The sequence below is a fragment of the Caretta caretta genome, chromosome 1 (assembly GCF_965140235.1).
Source record: "Caretta caretta isolate rCarCar2 chromosome 1, rCarCar1.hap1, whole genome shotgun sequence".
Taxonomy (NCBI): Eukaryota; Metazoa; Chordata; order Testudines; family Cheloniidae; genus Caretta; species Caretta caretta.
Window position 1 is genome coordinate 45,801,805 of NC_134206.1, and position 21,401 is coordinate 45,823,205.

Consider the following 21,401-nt stretch of genomic DNA (forward strand, 5'->3'; position numbering starts at 1 on the left):
TGAAATATCAACACACCTCTTGCCCCCGGAGTCTTACTACAACAAGTTTGGAGATAGCCAAGATTACGCCCAGCTCAATTTATCATGAGGTAATTCTGGTTTCATCCATGCTCTTGATGCAGTTGAGGTATGGCAGAATGCCAGTTCTTTTGGCTAAACCTTTCCCATTGAGGGGTAAAATTATACTCTCCTGGGGAGACCCATATGGGAGGGATTTAGAGGGACTAGAAAACTCCACAAGGTTCATCTCCTGGAATTTCCTTACAACTGCCCCCTTATGTAAGAGGGCTTGGAGCTGAGTATGGAAGAGACAGGGAAGGACCTCTCCTCTCACAGACAGCTGTCTGCTCTGCATTCCCCCTCCATCCTTGTCAGCACAATTCCTGCAGGAGCTGCTGCTGACATTGGCCAAGCACTCTAGATTTAGGAAACTCCTTCTCATAGCCTGATCCACTGCCCACTGAAGTCAATAGGGGTCTTTCCATGGACTTCAATCTGCTTTGGGTCAGGCCCTTGGAGAGGGTCCCCATGTGGAACATCACTGAACACTCTTAAGGAGCATTCACAGGGCTGGACGGCCACACGTCAAGGGAGGGAGATGTGCTGGGGAAACGCTCCCCTGAAAACCTGCAGAGCAACCAGCTCATGGTGCATTTGTGAAGGGCAAAAGACAAGATGTTGCAGAGATGGGACGCCTGCCTCTTCCATCCACCCCCATGCCAGAGCCACCAGAGCTAAGTCCCCTCTGTTTGCAGAGCAGAGGGGATGATTTGACCCTAGATTTCCAATCCCTGGGAATTAAACACCTGTAGCTGTGTTGGGGGCCAGAATGTTTGGACTGAGAGCTGAGCTCATTCAGGTTCATTATTTGTGAAAAATTGGCAGCCCAGGTGACAAACTAGCTGAGCTGCAGCTTCAGCCTAAACTTTAGAAGCAACTGTTCTTCACAGCTCTGTAAGCTGACTCCACCTCCACCTGCCCACGAGGGGAGATAGAGGCTGAGCACATGAACTGCTTTCAGATGGACAGTTTTGACATTCCTTAGACATCTGTCCCTGTTCTGGAGAGGTCTACTCATGAGAGGGCTACTCTGCTCCCTCCCTCCCTCACTTCCCTGAGCCTTAGGAGTTATAAAAGCTGATGTTATTACTCTTCCGCATGAGTGGCCTTAGCTGGCATCTGCAGAAAGAAAGAGTCAGTTAGTTAAATACGCGTGGAAGTTTTGCACTCTGCCCAGGTGGTCAGCACCGTCCGCTGTTCCTCCTTCACAAACAGGAGTCTTCAGGTGAAATGGTGCTCGCTTGCTTTTGGAGTAAGACCACAATGCAGCTTTAGTTTAACAATGTAAGACACATCCTCCTTCTACTTTGTAAAAACAGGAGCCTTTTGACCCAGCCCTGTAGGTTTTAGATGTTTACTTTGCCTGGGGAAACAATATGAAACAATTAAAGAAACAAGCAAACAATAAGAGGTGTAATTGTCCCTGGTTTACATCAATCACAAAATGCCATCAATGTTTCTAACAATTCATATGGCAACACTATCGAGGAATAAGATTTTCGGGGCATTTTCCACTCTACCGATGCCTGGTAAGTAAATTGATGACAACACAAAATCTCTAACCTCCAAGAGCTTTGATGCCATGTGCTGGAGGTGGGGAGAGAGAAAGGGAGCAACCATCATTATGTCTTAATAACACTGTGGGATGTATGTATACATCTGATGAAGTGAGCTGTGGCTCACGAAAGCTCATGCTCAAATAAATTGGTTAGTCTCTAAGGTGCCACAAGTACTCCTTTTCTTTTTGTGGGATGTATTGTTATTTTGATGTTGTATTTAAAAAATAAAGACAAAGTAAAAACAATCAGAGCATTCATTGTTCTCAGACCTGTACAGCAGATCCAGCCTTCGTTTCCAAATTGTATGCCCCAGGTTGAGCTAAGTTCCCTTTGGTTATTTCTACCACGTAGAATAGATGAACTCAAATGAACCTGATCCTACAGATAACATTAAAATCCCATCATTGCTGAGTAATGACACGGCCCTCCACCTGGCTGCAGAGTTCCTTTGCTCTGCCAGAAGCAAAGGAGAGGAGGATACAGGGCTGGACCTCATCAGCCCTCCTGACCGCTGCGGTGCTGGGGGGACTCAGACCCCTGCAGCAGGGTGACCACTCTACCAAAAGCTGTGACGAGGGGGGAAAGAGAGGAGCACACCGTCTTCCAGCAATCATGATCATTTTTCTCTGATCATTCTATTTCGTGGGGTGTAGCTTGCTGGGAGGGGTTTGGCCCAGTAAAAGAGGGCAAGCCGAGACAAGAATATGGTTTGTTTAGTAGAGTGTGCTCAGTGCTGTATGAGAGACAAAGATAAAGACTGTCCCAGTCCCACAGAAAAGGTTGAGTGCGCTGAGAAATCCAGAGGCGCGAATAAAGCAAGTTGCTATTTCTGTTGTTATGTTACTTCATTATCAGCCTGAGAGTTTTCAAACAGCTCAGCCAAACTCTCTCATGCTTCATCCGCTTTCTGTCTGCTTTGATAAATGCAATGCAACTGGCAGGCTCCTCACTAGCCTCCACATGGTGGCGCTGTCTCACCAGGCTTTGCAATGTTTTCATTCTGCCTTCCAGCAAGGAAAACCAGGGACCTACCTAGCTGGTTGCTCACTGTGGGTCAGATCCTGTGGGGTGCTGGGTGCTCTCTGCCAAAATTGATGTCAAGCACCTGAGCACCTCTCTGATGCCACTTGGGACTCAATTTTCAAGAGTGACTAGTGATCTGAGGCGTCTCAATGTTTTCGTGCCCAGTTTGAAACGCACTTGAGGGCCCCGATTTTCAGAAAGCGCTGAGCACCCATCCCTGAGAATCAGGCCCATTTAAGGGGCCCCACGTTTGGCTTCACTTTTGAAAAAGCTAGGCACCGAACTCATTGCAGGATCAGGCCCATAAAGCTGGATTCTGCAAAGTGCCGAGCACCTTCAACTCCTGGGTGCTGAGGTTCTTTTCCAGCAAGAATCACCATTTCCGTTCAATAGCAACGCCGGAAGTGCTGCCTCAGGGAGCTGGTCTCAGAGGCAGGCATTTCTCTATACTTGGTACCAGTCATGTTAACATCCCGGTAAACATGTTTTCTTTTCCAGGTACAGCTTGTAGCAGTATTTGCCCAAATTAGAGTGAGTTTGCTCTGCAAACTGCACTTACCTTTACCAGATACAGAGCAGCTGTTCCCTTTAGGTTCTCGCAAGGGCTCTTGTTTGCATAGACTTTTGTCAGCAAATATACCACCCTAAACAAGCCACTCACTCGTACTTTCCAGTGCTGATAGGGGAGTCATGAGCCCTGGCAAGACACCTTCCTCCTTGTCTTTTCATTTCATTAACAGGCAGCTGCCCCCGCACCGGCGCCACCAGTGATTTACTCACACCATCAATCATGTCGCGGGAGTTGACCAAGTCTTACAGAAATATAAAAGCAGCAGAGGTTATTAATTCTTCCCTCAGTGAAAGCATTTTGATCATGGATAGCTGACCCTCTCGTCAGTCTCTTAATCTCCTTCTGGGAATAAACACCTCGGTCATCACAATGCTAGCCAAAACCTGAGGTGACAGAACCCCACACCCAGCACCGGGAGAGCTTACCTTGTGGTAGCTGGAGACAAGAGCCCTGAAAAATGTCCAGATAGTGATGTTCCCCTTTGACCATTCAGTGATGGTAAGCAAATGGACCGGCATGTGGGCTTTGCTCCTGCTCCCACGGAGTGGGAGTGAGCTCATAATGTATGGCTTTGGCCTTCTCCCTCAGTCACGGCTCTACCCCTCCCTCCCCCGACACACATTCTGAGTCCAAGGTGTGTGCCATTTCTGGAACAGGGGAAAGTGAATTTTACCAGCCATTTCCTGAGAAACATCCTTAGAAGAATCAAGGAAACTAGCCCAGGGACTTTTCTTGACTGAATCGTGCTCATCAACCCAAGTTTAATTCTGCCATGCAATTATAGGAAATACTTCCTTAGAATGGCATTTGGTTTGTCACAGAATCGCAGGACAAGATTCTGCTGCTCTTCTGCACCTTGAGTAATATTTTACTCTTCAAGTATGCTGCTTATTTATTACTTGTATTACAGTAGCAGCTAGAAGCCTTAACTGAGACCACAGACTCATTGCAAAAGGCACCGTACTTACACATGACAAGACACCTGGCCTGAAGAGCTGACAATCTAAATCAGAAGTGGGCAAACTACAGCCTGCGGCCCACATCCAGCCTGTGGGACTGTCCTGCCTGGTCCCTGAGCTCCCGGCTGGGGAGGCTCACCCGCAGCCCCTCCCCCACTGTTTTCCCTCCCCCACAGCCATGCGGGCAGCACAGCTTGCACCTGCCCACCTCCCAGGCTTTCCAATAAGCCTGTCCTGCCACTCTGAGTGGCATGGTAAGGGGGTGGGGGGAGCAGGGGTTGGATAAGGGGCAGGAGGTCCCGGAGCCGGGGGCGGTTGGATGGGATGGAGGTTCGGGGGGTGGTGGTCAGGAGACAGGGAGCTGGGGGGTTGGATGGGGGGTGAGGTCCTGCGCGGTTGGGGGGGTCCCAGGAGGGGGGAGACAGGGAGCAGGGGTGTTGGATAGGGGGTGGGGTCCTGGGGGGGCAGTTAGGGACAGGGGTCCTGGGAGGGGACGGTCAGGGGCAAGGGGGGGGGGTGGATGGGTCGGGGAGCCTGTCATGGGGTGGGGGTGTGGATAGGGCTCGGGGCAGTCAGGGGACAGGGAGCAGGGGGGGTTGGATACGGGGTGGGGTCCTGGGGGGACGGTTAGGGGCAGGGGGTCCTGGGAGGGGGCGGTCAGGAGACAAGGAGCAGGGGGGGTTGGATGGGTTGGGGGTTCTGAGGGGGGCAGTCAGGGGGCGGGAAGTGGGAGGGGGCAGCTGGGGGTGGGGTCAGGCTGTTTGGGGAGGCACAGCCTTCCCTACCCGGCCCTCCATACCGTTTTGCAACCCTGATGTGGCCCTAGGGCCAAAAAGTTTGCCCATCCCTGTCTAAATACACAAGGGACAAGAGAGATGGTAGCTTATTATCCTAATTTTACAGTGAGGAACAGAAACACAGAGCCATTAAGTGACTTGCTCATGGCCACCCAAGGAATTCTGTGGCAGAGCCAGGAACAGGATCCAGATCCCCTGAGTCCCCATTCCGTGCCTGAACTAGAAGGCCATCCTTCCTCTCCAGCAGTCCCATTTGATGGTTCAGCTACCAGTGTGAAATCTGTTTGTAAAAGTTGTAGCAGATGAATAAGTCACATGATTTAACGTGTTCTTCTGGCTGCTGAAATGACACCGGCTGGCACAGTGTGTAGTGTGTCATTGATGGAGATTCAGTATGTTAGGGATTGGTATATTCTGGAACAGTGGAGTTGTTGACAGCCTGTACAGTTATATTTTCAGCCAACTCACAGCAATCCCTCCCTCTCTCCCGAGGAATGAGTAAGTGGCACAAAAGAGGGACTTGAAATATTTTATTTAATGCATTTTTGAAATATACTGCTCAATACAGGCACTTGTTTGACAGCATTGTGGAAAGAAGTCTTCTGGACATAGAACCATGCAGCAGAAGCAGCAACAGTGAATTGATACTGACACCCGCTGAGGATATGTCACTTAATCTTCTTCCTGTTTACTTAGGATGATTACATTTATTTCTTTGAATCTGCTTCTGGCCTATGGCCCAATACACACACACACACACCATAGGAGCCAGCTGAGTTGGTAGATCTAACTGTAGACCAGCTACAACAGTCTCTCTAACATACGGAGAAGACAGACAATTCCTTATCAATAACGGTTGAGTTGCCACCTAAAAGAGGAATGAAGGCTGTTGCCATATTCCCTACGACAGCTGTTTAACATCTGTTGCAATTAACTTTACTGGGCACAGGCTCAGAGGATACCAAAAGTGCTTATCAGATGTACAGCTGGGAGAGAGAGTTCTGGTGAGACTTGTAGCGACAAGCCCATCCCGTAAAAAAGACAGGTGGGGCCTGTCATAGATAAAGGCTTCTGATGGTTTGACGTCTTAAACAGTAAGTGAATCTTTTTGGAAGGGACCTTTCCTGAGGTCCCCTTATTTTCTCTGACCTGTGGCCTCACATCACAACAGGGCTCCATATCCCTTTAGCTGAAGAGGGTGGAATGTGGACTGCCAAAGGGGACTGAAAACAATGCATGGTTCTCCCTCCCTGTCACGTGTCCCCAGCCCCAGTGATCACAGGGAGCGAGGGGGAGAACCTGAACTTGAATTCCCTTGTGGGAGCTAAGACACTGTGGGTGATTCAGGCAAGTTTGGATTTTTCACCTCAGGCAGTTTGTATCTCTTCATGTGTGGGTGTCTTTTAGGAGGAATAGAACAAGGAAAATGCTTGGGTGGGGGGCAATACTGCTCTGCTGTGAGGATCATAAGATGTGCTCTGGGACCCAAGATATCTGGGTTCAGTTCCCAGCTCTGTCATAGATTTTGTGTGGGCACATTACTCTGTGCCTTAGTTCCTCATCTGTAAAAATATGGGATAATAATACTTCCCTATCTCACAGGAGTGCAGGATGCTACCGTGCTGGGCACTTAGACACGAGGGTACTGGGACCAGAGAAGTGTTACCCCAAAATTTGGACCTAAGGCATCCCAATACTGGCTTGCCTACAATTATAAATTTATCATCAATTTATTCCGCCCAAATGGGCAATAAGGTGGTGGCCTTGCCAGGGTTTTACCATGGGGTTTGTGTCCAACTCAGAGGACTCCCCAGAGCAGGCTAATCCTACTAACCCATGGAAGGACACAGATGCAGCCCTCCGCTCAAAGGATTGATATTCAAGCAGTAATTCTTCAAAAAACAAAGTAGTATTTATTTAAAGGAAAGAAGCAGTTACAATGCATTCAATAAAGCAAGAGGGAATACATTATAATACATAAGATATACTAGAACATTATTAACTCTTGTTTACAAATTATACATTAAAGCAGTGCAATACAATAATGACACAAACTATACAAAACTCACAGCATACAAAGATCATATAACAGTTACAATGTGATATTTAAGGCACAGAGAGACCCTGCATACATATGGATACAAGCCCTACTATAACGCTGATACATAATACTGCTCTTATTACAGCAGATGGAGCCTCTCTCTCTCTCTCTCTGAAAACAGGACACATTTGTACATGGAAAAGATGGTACAATTTAACATTACCATTCTGTGAGCGGTGATCAAATGGTCACGGAATGGGGTGGGGTGGATCTCACTGAGAAGCAGGCATCCCGCTTTATTTACAAGCACACCCAGACAGTCTTTTAAAATAGACACAAAATCAGGCATACTCCTTCACACTCCCTCTGAACCGTCTTTTGGTCCTTCTGCTCTGTCTGGACACAAAAGAGCGACTGTTGACAGGGCTGTCTCACTGCAGCTGCTGCCTCCAACCGCTGCCTCACAGTGCTGTCTGCTGCTTCCGTGGCTGTTGTCTTCTGGAAACTTTGGTGGTGGCGGCTGTGGCTGTGTGCAGTGGCGGCTGCTGCTTCAGGTGGCTACTTCTTGTCTCCTTGCTGGTTGATCTTCTCTGCTTGGTTCCACACCCACACATCAACCAGCTAGCTGTCAGCCTTATATTCAGTGTCTGGCCTTCTCTGATTGGTTGCTTTTCCATGCTCAGAAATTAGCATAGATCCTCCCTGCCTAATTATACCGGCTCAGCCAATCAATTTGAATTTATCAGCCTGGACCCTAATCCTGTCTAGATCCTCCTTCTAGCTATTAGCATAAGCCCTCCTTCTAGCTCCACCCTTCAGGCATTTTGGAGGGGAAACTGAGTCATGCCTGTTGAACTCTATTTGACCCCTATTTCTTATCTATTATTGGTCAACTTAGTCTGAGTCCTTCATTGTGATGTTTTCTAACAGAGAATCATTGCTGGCCATTTTGGATTTTTCACTATAAATTATCATTAATTATTACTTATTTAAAACCTTAATGCTAAAATGAACTATTGTTTTATGCAAGCTAAAGCATTATAATACTGTCACCACCATTGTTATGCAAATTTGGAGAGGTTATTTTCATGATCTTTTAACCCCTCTCTCTAGCTGTTTTTTTTCTGACAGGTTTCAGAGTAACAGCCGTGTTAGTCTGTATTCGCAAAAAGAAAAGGAGTACTTGTGGCACCTTAGAGACTAACCAATTTATTTGAGCATAAGCTCACGAAAGCTTATGCTCAAATAAATTGGTTAGTCTCTAAGGTGCCACAAGTACTCCTTTTGTTTTTTTTCTGCATATCTCTGTCCTAGGTGCTGCAAGGTTTTTCAGAACAGCTAAAGGCAAAATCTCTGGTTTCAGAGGTAGCTAGGTAACTAGAAGAAACTTCCTCCTACATCTGAGGGGTCTGTGGGAAAAAAACCCTTCAGTTTCAGCGTGACCACTTGCAATATTGCCCTGCATTGTCATGTTGGTTACTGCAGTACGTCCAACTACAGGTGACGTGAGGAGGAGTAACATGAGCAACGGACCCAATGTTTTATGACACACTGACAGAATTCTCATTCATTGTCTTGGCCTGACATTGTCTAAGATCTTTTAGCCAGACATCCCCTGAAAAGAGAGCTTTATGTGATTAGATTCTCTAACCTCCCATCCTCTTTCCTTTTATTAATCACACACCAAATAACTTCTGTCTTCCAAGTGCTGGTCAGACTAAATTAATTGATCAAAAGCAAAAAGGCAACAATGGTACATGCCTTCATCACTTTTCAGTTGTACTATTGCAATTTAGTCTACCTGGTGCGCAGAGACATGGTCACATCATCTCTTGGCAGGATAGACAGGTACACACCGATCTTCAGCAATGTTCCATGCCCTCCACTGGCTCCCCATTAATTTCCAGGTCCGGTTCAAAGCCCTGGTATTAATCTAAATGGACAAAACTATGTCAGAAGCCATCTCCCCATACAATATACACTGGGAGATTGGGAACATTACAGCTGTCAAGAACCAGAGTGAATGCATGAAGCATCAGAAGCAGGATGTTCTCAGAAGAGGGCTGTAGTCTGTGGAACCCTATGAAGGGTTGAAGTGAGCCCAGGACTAACAGTGTTCATGAAAAGAATGCAAGACAAACCTTTTGCATTGTTTGTCCCACAATGGTGAGACAATTTCTCTCAGAGGAAGAAGTTTCTGCATCCTCATATTCACAGATGAAACCCAATCCACACTCTCTCTGTAAAAGCTAACTGTGAAGCAGAACATGGAGATGCTCCCTTCTGACATTTTAAATTATTCTTTAATTTTCTGCTTTTGCATTTAGGGTATGTTTACCCTGCAAAAAAAAAAAAAAGTGTGTTCTTAATTCTGGTTAGCTAAGCTAGGTTAAAATAGCAACGAAGACATGGCAACATGGCTTTTAACTCAGGCTAGCGGCTCAAGTTAAAGCTGATAGGGGAGCCTAGGGTTGAACTTGAGTGCTAACTCAAGTTAAAAGTGAAGTTGCCATGTCTTCACAGCTGTTTTCACCCCAGTTAGCCAAAGTGGGTTAGCTAATCCAAGTTAAGAGCACATGTTTTGTTTGCAATGTAGACATACCCATAGACACTCTACCCCAGTGACTGCTGCCTTACAAGAGTAAAATGAACAAAATCAAATTGAGGGGACTGGAGAGCTTAGCTGACTGATGCTGTGATACAAACTCTTACCCTGTAGGCATTACTAATTCAAATCCAGCTCAAGTCAGTAGTGACTGAAAATGTTGCTATCTGATGACAGTTGAGTAGCCTCAGTCTAATTCCCTTTGGACAAGTGTCTCCATCCCCACTACTGGCATGGATTGGTAATCCTGCCGGCAGCCTCAGCAGAAGGGTCAAAGACTTGAATAAGCCTGGAGTCTGAACTAACCTCTCACCCCTTGATCCCTCAGGGTCAGTGTTGAGGCACATTGACAGGGCAGTGTGTGCTGGACCTGTTCTGGCTCAAATACTCAGACCTGTCAATCAGGCACTTTTCAGAAACATTACATTCACACCCCACAAAGGCCATGCGACATTTCTGGCCATAAATCAGGCTGTTTCATGCACCAGGACAGGTTTGACTTTGCCTGTTTCTTATAGACACAATTAGAATATTTTACCAGGCAGAAATATTTTCAACAGATGGCTCCCACTTTTCAAGGAAGTGTTTGTAACATATGTCTCTGGCAGAGCTGGCAGGCTGACCTGCTCCTGAGGATTCCAGCCCATAAGGACAGCAGTGCACAAGAGAAGCAGCAGTTGTTGTATTATAGCCAAATGAGTATGTCAAGAAACCTAGCCAATGACATTCTAAGAGCAGGTTTCAGAGTAGCAGCCGTGTTAGTCTGCATTCGCAAAAAGAAAAGGAGGACTTGTGGCACCTTAGAGACTAACCAATTTATTTGAGCATAAGCTTTTGTGAGTTACAGCTCACTTCATCGGATGCATTCAGTGGAAAATACAGTGGGGAGATCTATATACACAGAGAAAATGAAACAATGGGTGTTACCCTACACACTGTAACAAGAAAGTGATTACTTAAGGTGAGTTATTACCAGCAAGAGAGTGGGGTGGGGTTGAGGGGTGGGGGATGGAACCTTTTGTAGTGATAATCAAGGTGGGCCCTTTCCAGCAGTTGACAAGAACATCTGAGGAATAGTGGGGGGGTGGAGGGGGGAATAAACATGGGGAAATAGTTCTACTTTGTGTAATGACCCATCCACTCCCAGTCTCTATTCAAGCCTAAATTAATTGTATCCAGTTTGCAAATTAATTCCAATTCAGCAGCCTCTTATTGGAGTCTGTTTTTGAAGTTTTTTTGTTGAAGAATTGCAACTTTTAGGTCTGTAATCGAGTGACCAGAGAGATTGAAGTGTTCTCCTACTGGTTTATGAATGTTATAATTCTTGACATCTGATTTGTGTCCATTTATTATTTTATGTAGAGACTGTCCAATTTGACCAATGTACATGGCAGAGGGGCATTGCTGGCACATGATGGCATATATCACATTGGTAGATGTGCAGGTGAACGAGCCTCTGATAGTGTGTCTGATGTGATTAGGCCCTGAAATGGTGTAGATTAAGAGCAGATTATTTTAATCAAACATTCTACTAAAGGGGCAGAAAACCTGATTACCATGTTATCTACTCTTATCAGGCTGGGATTCACTTTGATTTGACAACCAAGTATAACAGGCTAGTGGGGGTAGGGAGGGGAAATTTACACAAACTTAAGAAAACAGATGAGTCCTGCCAGGGGGAGGCTGAAAAGAAGGTGATTGCAGACGTGCTCTGTGATCACTTTAGATAAGCCATTACCAGCAGGAGAGTGGGGTGGGAGGAGGTATTTTTTCATGCTTTGTGTGTACATAAAAAGATCTTCTACACTTTCCACAGTATGCATCCGATGAAGTGAGCTGTAGCTCACGAAAGCTCATGCTCAAATAAATTGGTTAGTCTCTAAGGTGCCACAAGTACTCCTTTTCTTTTTGCGAATACAGACTAACACGGCTGTTACTCTGAAACCTGTGGGACATGGATTCTTTATCCACTCTTTGGGACAGACCTATTTACTGGGTCATCTTTATAATGTACAGTAAGTTCTGTGGGGCAGGGAGTGTGTCTCAGTATTTGTCCGTATAGCTCCTAGCACAATGCAATACCAAATGATTGTGATTATTAATACTTATTATTTTTAACAATAACCATAGAGACTATGGAGAATGATTTAATTTTCTGAGAAACATTTAAAATAACCCCTAAAAAACAGAAAAAGGAAAATGTATAAGTTGGATAGTTGTCCATAAAGATGTAGATAATACTCTAGCTAATACATGACAACTTGTAAGCACTGCACCTTGCCATCTGGACAGGGAAAGAAGCGGAGGTAGCCTCGCTGACAGAGAAGTGATTGATCCGCACAGAGATGCTGTGAAAGAACAGACTAGTGCTACAACATTGATTTCTCTCCTTGCCAGTGAGGCCCATTAGACACTCTGGAATCAAATGTGGTGCCTCCCAGCAACATAAAGTGCTTGTTACTAGATGGATGAAATCTTATGATGGTTTAAAACCTCAGTCGCACTGATGTAGGAATACATCCTTCGTTTAAGATAGTTGTAAGATACAGCTAAGGGGACACACCTAAAACAAGGCCTATTAGGGTATGTCTACATGGAAGAATCTACCCCATGGCCGTGAGTGTCAAAGCCCAGGTGTACAGATTTGGGCTCCCAGGGCACACACTGTGGTGCTAAAAATAGCCATGTACACGTTCCTGGCTTGGGCTGGAGTTCAGGCTTTGAAGCCTGGGGAGAGGTGTAGGTTTTATGTGGGGATCTTGCTTGTCATGCAGAAGGTGATGGTGGTGTTGCGGGAAGGGTGCAGTTCAGCTATGAGACATTACAGAGACCCTTCCACAGGGCTGGAATCTGTAGGTGAGGAGTGAGCAGCTCACATTGAGAGGGGGCAGGGATCTGGGGGATGCCCATTGCCTCCTCCACTGGCCCAATTGTGTTTTAAATAATTCAGCAACAGGGGGGAATGTGGGCTTTGAGTTGTGGGGGGCAGCACTGGAGGATGACAGAGTGTGGAGGTGAGTGTTGAATCCTTTGCCACAAGTGATGTAATTTTAACAGTAGCCACCTTTATTGCTAAGTATTACAGTGCACCATGGTATCCAGGTCACAAAGTGGTTACAGACCAAAATAAGCAGAGAACGACCTCAGGTGACTGTGGGGGGAGGAGATTGGATGAGGGAAGGAAAACCTTCTGCATTCAGATGCAAATGCTACAGTAGCCAGAACTACAATGAGGTGCATGTCCTCATATTGGAAAGACTCAGTTGGAGACCTGCTGACCAGAATGCAGACTCAAGCAATTGTCTGTGAGAGGTCACTCCAAGGTCAGAAAGATGGTACGAGTTTCAATGACGAAAGAGGAGAAAGTTGTTCAATGCACACCCTCAACCCTCAAACAATTGCTTATTTCCTTAAGGAAATCTGTTATGTCATTGTCACTGTTCTGCAGAGGTGCACAATGTATTTATATTTTCAGTATAACTATATCTTTTTCCATTTGCTGTTGAGCTTATATTTGCTGCTCATAAAAAGTCAATAAATCATCATCATCATCATATTTTACTTTTACGGGGAATGCCTTTCATTCTGAAGGATCCCACATCACATCACATCACAGTATATATATATATATACAGCACTGTTGAAATGCAGCTATCCCTAGGATAGAGGGTGTCAGCCTATTGGCATGCATTCTGCTGCACTACAGTGGAGATAGGGGAATTTTGGCTTAGGACGCCAGGGCTGAACCTACCCTCCTGCTATAAAATCTTCACTGTTCACCTCTAGATCCCTGACTACAGTAAGCTGCATTGTAGCTATTTCAGAGGGATGGAAGGAAGAGTTCACCCTTCTAGCGTTTGATGTGACCTTGTGGCTTTAGGGAGTAGGTCTGCTTGAAAAATTGTGAATTTAATTCCTTTCAACATGGAAGTGAAGAATTCCTAACACAGACTTGGGCCAGGCTCCCAACTTTCCTACAGCACTCCTTCCCACTATCCAGGGTGTTTCTGTCCGGGGACTCAGAAGCTGCCATATTTTCAACAAGGCCTAACTCCAATGTTAGGAACCTGCTTTGTGGGAAATGACATTCTACAGAGGAAACTCTTTCACAGAACAAGAGATCTCTTGGAAGGCTGTGTGTGTGTGTTGGGGTGAGAGTTAGGGACTGGAAGAAAAAACCTAAGTAGTAATAAGAAGGTCTATTGTGGAGTATGCCAAGGAAGTGCAAAGTCTTTGTCAGTAGGCACTAAAGTGATGATCATTATACAGTTATAATGAGATAAAGCACAAAATGGATCAATTCCACTCACTGTACTCACATGAGCAGTTCCACGCACAACCAGAGGGCAAGCTCTCATTGCCACTTTGCATGTCTTCCTTCCTCTGTGTTCTCACAGCTTTATCTGAGCTTTGAAAATGCTACGTAAAAGTGTTAAAATACTTGTTATCCCTACTGCTGACTTAAGTACTTGCCAGCCAATGGGATGACTCACGTGTTAAAATTAGGAACATGTTTCCTCCTTCGTTGAATCAGGACCTTAGGGCCTGATCATGAATGATTGTGAGCATCTCTGGCAAGGCACACCTGGAACACTGTGTGCAGTTCTGGTCACCCCATCTCAAAACAGATATATCAGACCTGGAAAAGGTGCAGAGAAGGGCAACAAAAATGATGAGGGGTATGGAAGAGCTTCCATATGAGGAGAGATTAAAATAACTTGGACTGTTCAGTTTAGAAAAGAGATGGCTAAGGGGGGATATGATAGAGGTCTATAAAATTGTGACTGGTGTGGAGAAAGTAAATTAGGAAGTGTTATTTACTCCTTCTTATAACCCAAGAATTAGGGGTCACCAAATGAAAGGCAGCAGGTTTAAAACAAACAAAAGGCAGTACTTCTTCACACAATGCACGGTCAACCTGCAGAACATGTTGCTAGGGGATGTTGTGAAGGCCAAAACTATAATGGGATTCAAAAAAGAACTAAATAAGTCCATGGAGGATTGGTCCATCAATGGCTATTAGCCGAGATGCTTAGGGATGCAACCCCATGTTCTGGGTGCCCCTAGACTCTGGCTGCCAGAAGCTGGGAGTGGACAACAGGGGATGTATCACTCAACGATTGCCTGCTCTGTTCATTCCCTCTGGGGCATGTGACATTGGCTGCAGTTGGAAGACAGAATACTGGGCTAGATGGACCATTGGTCTGACCCCATATGTCTGTTCTTATGTTCTTATTTCTGGGAACCACTAAAGGAGAAACTGAGCACACTTGTCATGCGGCAGCCTGCCATTGGAGGGCACCCTAGGCTTGTCACAGCTCAGAGTCTAGTTAATTCAGTTATGTGGATTAAGTAATACTGGACCAGATTCATCCACGATGACACAAGGAATTGCAGTTTGCACTTTCCTACATTAGCCAGAGCCTCTGCCCCCACCTCTCTCTCTCAGGATTTCTACCAGGGCAGGCAGGTTTCAGTTGTGGCAGGAGTTCCTTAGGAACCGACTGGTGGAGACTGCAGTAGGGACATATTACATCAATGTGTTCCCAGGCAGCCCTAGGAGGGGAATCATGGCCCCTTTTCACCACCAAACCTTCTGCTCCTGGAAAACTTTCCAAGACTGGGACACGACAGCTGGATTTCTACTGCCGGAAGCCAGTGTAGTGAATCTAACCCCCATAGTATACAACAAAGACGTATCAAATCATACAGGAAAAACATGAGGCTACATCCCAAAAGTAGCCCACTTCTTAAGATGGGGAGAAGAATTTTTTCACATGTTAAAGTCAGTCCTACAAACTTACCCACGGCCCTGTAAAATAACAAGCAAGCAGAAACACATATTTCTTTAAAATTTTGGTCAGTAATTTTGACCATCCTTCCACAATACAGCAATCTGCAGCAGCTGTGGGCTGCAGTTTGTGTCAGGTGCCTGGTCAGCTAAAGATGGTTTCCTAATTAAGATCTTTAGAGTCAAGAGCTGCCCAAAGTATGCGTGAAGTGGTTTCTGCCAAAACATAAGAAATTTGTCTTGTGGACTCATCTATTTTTATTGCTTTACTTTTTCAACAGCTTCACTCAGCTGGAATGTAATCATAGACATTGCTTACTATCTATCTCTGGGACTTATCATAGAATCATAAAAATTAGGGCTGGGAGAGACCCCAAGAGGTCAATTACTCCATCCCCCATGATGAGGCAGCACCAAGTGTACCTAAGACCATCCCTGAGAGATGTTTGTGTAACCTGTTCTTAAAATCTCCAATGACTGGGATTCCACAACCTCCTTAGGTAAACTGTTCCAGTGCTTAACTATCCTTAGAGTTTGAAAGTTTTTCCTAATAACTAACCTGAATCACCGTTGCTGGAAACTAAAATGACGACTTCTTGTCCTGCCCTCAGTGCCATGGAGAGCAATGTAGCACTGTCCTCTTTATAACAAGATTTTACAATTTTGAAGACTTATCAGGTCCCCCCTCAGCCTTCCCTTCTCTAGACTAAACATGCCAAATTCTTTCAACCTTTCCTCATACGTCGTGTTTTTTAAATTCTTATTTTTGTTGCTCTCTGTAGCCCACAGAGTTAGCGTTAGCATTTATTTTGTTCAGCAGTAATGCAAGGAACCTACAGGCCTGATTCCTGGAAGACACTGGCTTCAGCAGTTAGCGTAAGGCTTGACACCTGTGAACTCTGGCACAGATAAATGGCCTAACGGTCCCCACTGAGTTTTGGAGAACTGGAAATAGTCTGTGGAAGGGGGAAGTTTGTCCACAACGACATCAGCCAGTCACGGGAACATGAGCTAACACTAGCTTTTGACTAGAACATCCACAGATGTCTGACCACAAGAGTGCCATGACAACGAATTGATGTATATGATAATAAATTCAGATCATTAATATACTAACCTATAGCCTGAATAAGGATGGCAGGATCAGTCCCATCATTATTGTCATTTAACACACTCTTATTGCAAATCTTCATCGTCTGAGATCTTTCATCAACCCGGGCAGGAAATGGAGAGGGCTCAATGCACCCTTGGAAAAAGGGGCACCTCTGATGTCACATACTCTAAAGCAGGTCTTGCAAAACTGAAAGTGGGCCAGCTGATGGCCACCCCATGCATGGAGGCCTGTGAATGGATGGGAAGTCTCCTCGAAGCATCCCTACTTGTGCACCTACACAGTGGCTGACCACAGTCTGGCCCTATTTAAAAGATAAAAGCTCTAACTCAAGCTGAAGTTACGGACTTTTTGCAGGAATTAGTGGCTGAAATCCTATGGCCTGTGTTATGCACAAGGTCAGATGATATGATCTTAAGAATCCTCTGTGCCCTCAAATCTATTACTGTACTTGGGCTGCATGAAAAGGTGGAATTATGGTCAATTCAAATTCACTGAATAATAAAGAGCCCTTGTTTGTATCTAGTGAGTAACTGTAAGGAGATAGTCCATAACTCCTAATGTATGTAACAAGCACACCAATCATGTAAACTACGCTGAATTAATGCAGAATCAAATCTACACCAGTTTGTGTCATGAGAAAGAAATCTAGAGTGGTCTTGTACACCTAGTTTCTCTATTGTGTCTTTTCTTACACCCAGCGGATCACTTTTTATCTGGGACTATTGTCACCTGTGTGTATGGGTGAAAAGACAGGAATGCTAGAGATAACTCTGTAAACAGATAATCTACGTTGGGGCCAAGACCCAACAGATAGGTCAACAAACTGGCTTAGCATGGGAGGCTCTGAGTAAGACAAACCAATCATATCCAAGAGCCTGGTAGACAATTGTTACAAAAACCTGAGATGCTCTATTTTCTGTCTTTAGGAAAAATTGCATATGACCTTTGCCTGCATGCTACTGACAGAGTCATGCAGGAATTACGAATGCTGGGGCGTATGTTTGTGTGTGGGGTGTGTGAGCGCCCTGCAGGGATATGCCTTTGAGAAAAAGGAGGAAATTCCAAACTCTTTATTTAATCTTTTCAAGGCCATCGGGCTTTTCATGTTTTTGTGATTTAGCAACATATTACAGAGAATAGCATGGCACTGATTGCACAGCAGTGTCTGTACTCTCTGTGCCTTTGGCAGGCACAGCGTTATTTAATACACATTCACAGCTTGCTACAATAAGAAAAGGAGTACTTGTGGCACCTTAGAGACTAACCAATTTATTTGAGCATGAGCTTTCGTGAGCTACAGCTCACTTCTGATGAAGTGAGCTGTAGCTCACGAAAGCTCATGCTCAAATAAATTGGTTAGTCTCTAAGGTGCCACAAGTACTCCTTTTCTTTTTGCGAATACAGACTAACACGGCTGTTCCTCTGAAGCTTGCTACAATGAAACTTTGGGCGGGGGGGGGGGAGCGTGGGATGTAAAATGTGGAGAAGGCTCAAGTTTCCTATTACCATTGAAATCAACTGGGGTTTAGCTATCGATTGCGATGGAAGCAGGACTGAACCCCATATAAAGCCCATCCTGTATCTACCAATACTTTTAATTCAAGGGCCAAAGTTTCATTCCCACTGTACTCACTGTTACCAGTGAAACCAACAAGAGTGCGAGGTACAGAGACTTTGTGCAGTGGCTAGCCAGAATCCCAGGAAAGAGCACAAAGGTTGTGCAAGCCGGGACTGGATGGGCCAAGGGCGTGGCCATGGCTCCGCCTCCCTTCCACAGCGACCAACAGAGCCGTGCTGGCATGGAGGGAGTGCACACTACACGCTGTCAGAGCGGCCCAGCTCCCACTCTGGCCTGCACTCACACACAGCTGCTGAGGGACTTCTGGCTGGGCCGTCAGCATGTGGCCCATCTGTAATAAAGGGTAAAGAAGGAAACAAAGCATCTGGTTTTTATGAAAGTTTCTGTTGTTTCACAGTCTAGAGGGCAGAGAGGCCTGTGTGAGTAATGACAGTGAATGTCAATTCCAGTAACAGCAGGGGAAGTGGGTTGTGGGACTGCCCTGCCCAGCAAAGTATCTAAAAAAGTGATGTCAAATGCACTGAAAGGAGAGGAGCCAGTTCTGTATTTAATAATGGTGTGCAGCCAGAGAATCAGTTCAGAACTCTCTCTACTCCCTGCAGTGCACTACGCATGCCCCCTGATGTCAGTAGGGGGTTTGCACTGAGATCAAGGGGGGAATGCAGGTGTTGTGCAGTAGCCAAATGTTTAGCTATTTATTTGTTCAGTGCCTTATTGTCCCACACATCCTCAGTGAGAAAATATTCTCCCCCTTAAACCCACTGCAGTTTTTGCCTTTTCTTTCTTTTCCTTCCCCATCCTCCTTGGCGTCTTTTTCTCCCTCTTCCTGGTCCTTGTGACTCCCCTTCATCCTTTTCTCTGGCAGGTCCTGTGCTGCAGCAACTCCCAATTCCCAGAGGGAGAAGCACTCCCGTCCCATTTCCTATTCCAATCCCTGAAACAATCAGTGATTCAATGAAAGCTAATGTTGACACTGAAATATCATTTCAAGTTTATCAGATTTAATGGGGGACATGTGAGTTCACCCATGAGTCACTTTTTCAGAGGACTGTCTGCAGGCCTCACTGCATGGGTTACTCTTGGTTCATGTTTAGAAGGTTCTCCATCCAGCCATAAAGGCTAGAAACTTTTTTGTTTTTAAATGAAAGCTTATGTGGGCTACACTGATACATTATATGGGCTGGATCTGGCCTGCATGTTTCACACCCCTGGTCTAAAACATCCTTAGGCAAAGCAGGTGCAAAGCAGTATGGTTTTTGTTCTTTTGTGGTTTTTTGTTGAATGTGCATATTATATTAGTACAGAGGGGATAATAAAAGGTTGAGTGTTAAATTAATCCAACAAATCAGAGCTATTGCTTGGGTGATCTAGACCAGTGGTTCCCAAACTAGGGGCGCCGATTGTTCAGGGAAAGGCCCTGGCGGGCCAGGCCAGTTTGTTTACCTGCTGAGTCCACAGGTTCGGCCGATCGCAGCTCCCACTGGCCGCAGTTTGCCGTTCTCAGCCAATGGGGGCTACGGGAAGCAGCGTGGGCCGAGGGACATGCTGGTCGCCCTTCCCGCAGCCCCCATTGGCCTGGAGCGCTGAACTGCGGCCAGTGGGAGCTGCGATCAGCCGAACATGTGGATGCAGCGGGTAAACAAACCAGCCCGGCCCGCCAGGGGCTTTCCCTGAACAAGCAGCATGCCTAGTTTGGGAACCACTGATCTAGACATTAACTTCAATTCTCCACCTCTTTTAGCCTGTCTTAGGGCAGCTCCATCTTCCTCCTATGGTTAGAAATGTCAGGATCCACCTGGGCTGTTTTTTGTTGGTACACGTCTCTGCCTGACATCTCTTCTTGGCTTTCTACACCAGCCTTCACACTCCCCAATGTCCCTGCACTCTCCCTCCTCCCACTCAGATTTCCCCTACCGCCTTTCCTGTGCTCCCATCTAAAACCTTCTTTCCACTCATGTGCAGGCTGCCACGGCCATCACTGCTGCTTCTAGTGGCTCTGCAATCCTCAACAGTGCTTGAAGAGTGTGTATGTATGGGGAGGGGGCACAAGAGATCACAGACCCTGCAAACTCCCCCCACCCCAAAAAAAAAGATTAAAATCAAGTTGAGTCAGAGGGGAGCACACTAAGCACTGTCATACCGAATTGCTGCTCTCAGATTATGATAGACACCCCCCTCCTTTATTTCAGACCATTTTGAGCACTGTTCCAAAATGACTTCACAGCTCTCTTCCAGCGGAACTCACAGATTTCTAGGGACAATTATTTTAGGCTATGGGGCAATCAAAGCAAACCCTATAGCAACTGTTAGCAGGGGTGGTATGAATTGGGGATCACTTAGCAAAACTAATCGCAGCTGATTCCAAATGCCACTACCAGGATCCTGTCAAGTGTGAGGAAGGGCAAAATTCTAGTGCTGGCTCCATGGCACGAGTTAATAATTAGATTAAATATTAGCCTCAGTGTTCTCTTCATCCAGCAAGGGTCAGTCTCCAGCTGAGCTTCCTCTCTGATTTAGCCACCACAAGTGCCAGCTGAGGTCATCAGCTCGTCAGTGCTGGTGAAGGTCTAATTTTTCCATTCTCTTTTAGAAGGCAATGCAATATCAAGTTCTCCAGAGGTAATGGGCTTCTGATTCCCTTCACCAAGTGCTGGGGCTCATGAGCTAACCAGTGTAAAAGCTTTCATCCCAGCTGAGCCCAATATTGACAGGATGCCTGGTTTTCACTATGTATCCTAAAATGCAAGCTGCCACTGTTTATCTGGTGCTATTGCTGGACTTCCATCTGCGTCTTCCTTTTCTCCTCCTGACCACACTGCATAATGCAACAGTAAATGGGATTTTCCATCAGGGATTTCTCCTGCCTATTACATCCTTTTTCGCTCCTGTTTACTTGGTTAATAAGATCGTATACAGAAACATACACCTGATCCACTGATACAATTGCTTTATTTTTTCATCCTTGTCACTGTGGTTTTGCCACTGATTAAACAATACTTGGTACAAACTGAGATTAAAGCCCTTTTCAGATAATAAGGCCCCATTTTCCCTTCCTACATGAAAACCCGTGGGAGGGGAAATCTACTACAAAAATTCTGAGATTCACAGAGATACGTATTATGGGAGGAAAGCTGGTCTTGTCCTGTGCTTAAGGTACTAGATTGATGCTCAGGAGAGCTGTGGTCAGTTCACAGCTCTGCTACAGACATCCTGTATGACCTTGGGCAAGTCCCTTTGTCCATGTCTCCATTCCCCAGCTGAAAAATTGGGAGAATATTTCTTCCCCCCACTTCCCCAACCTC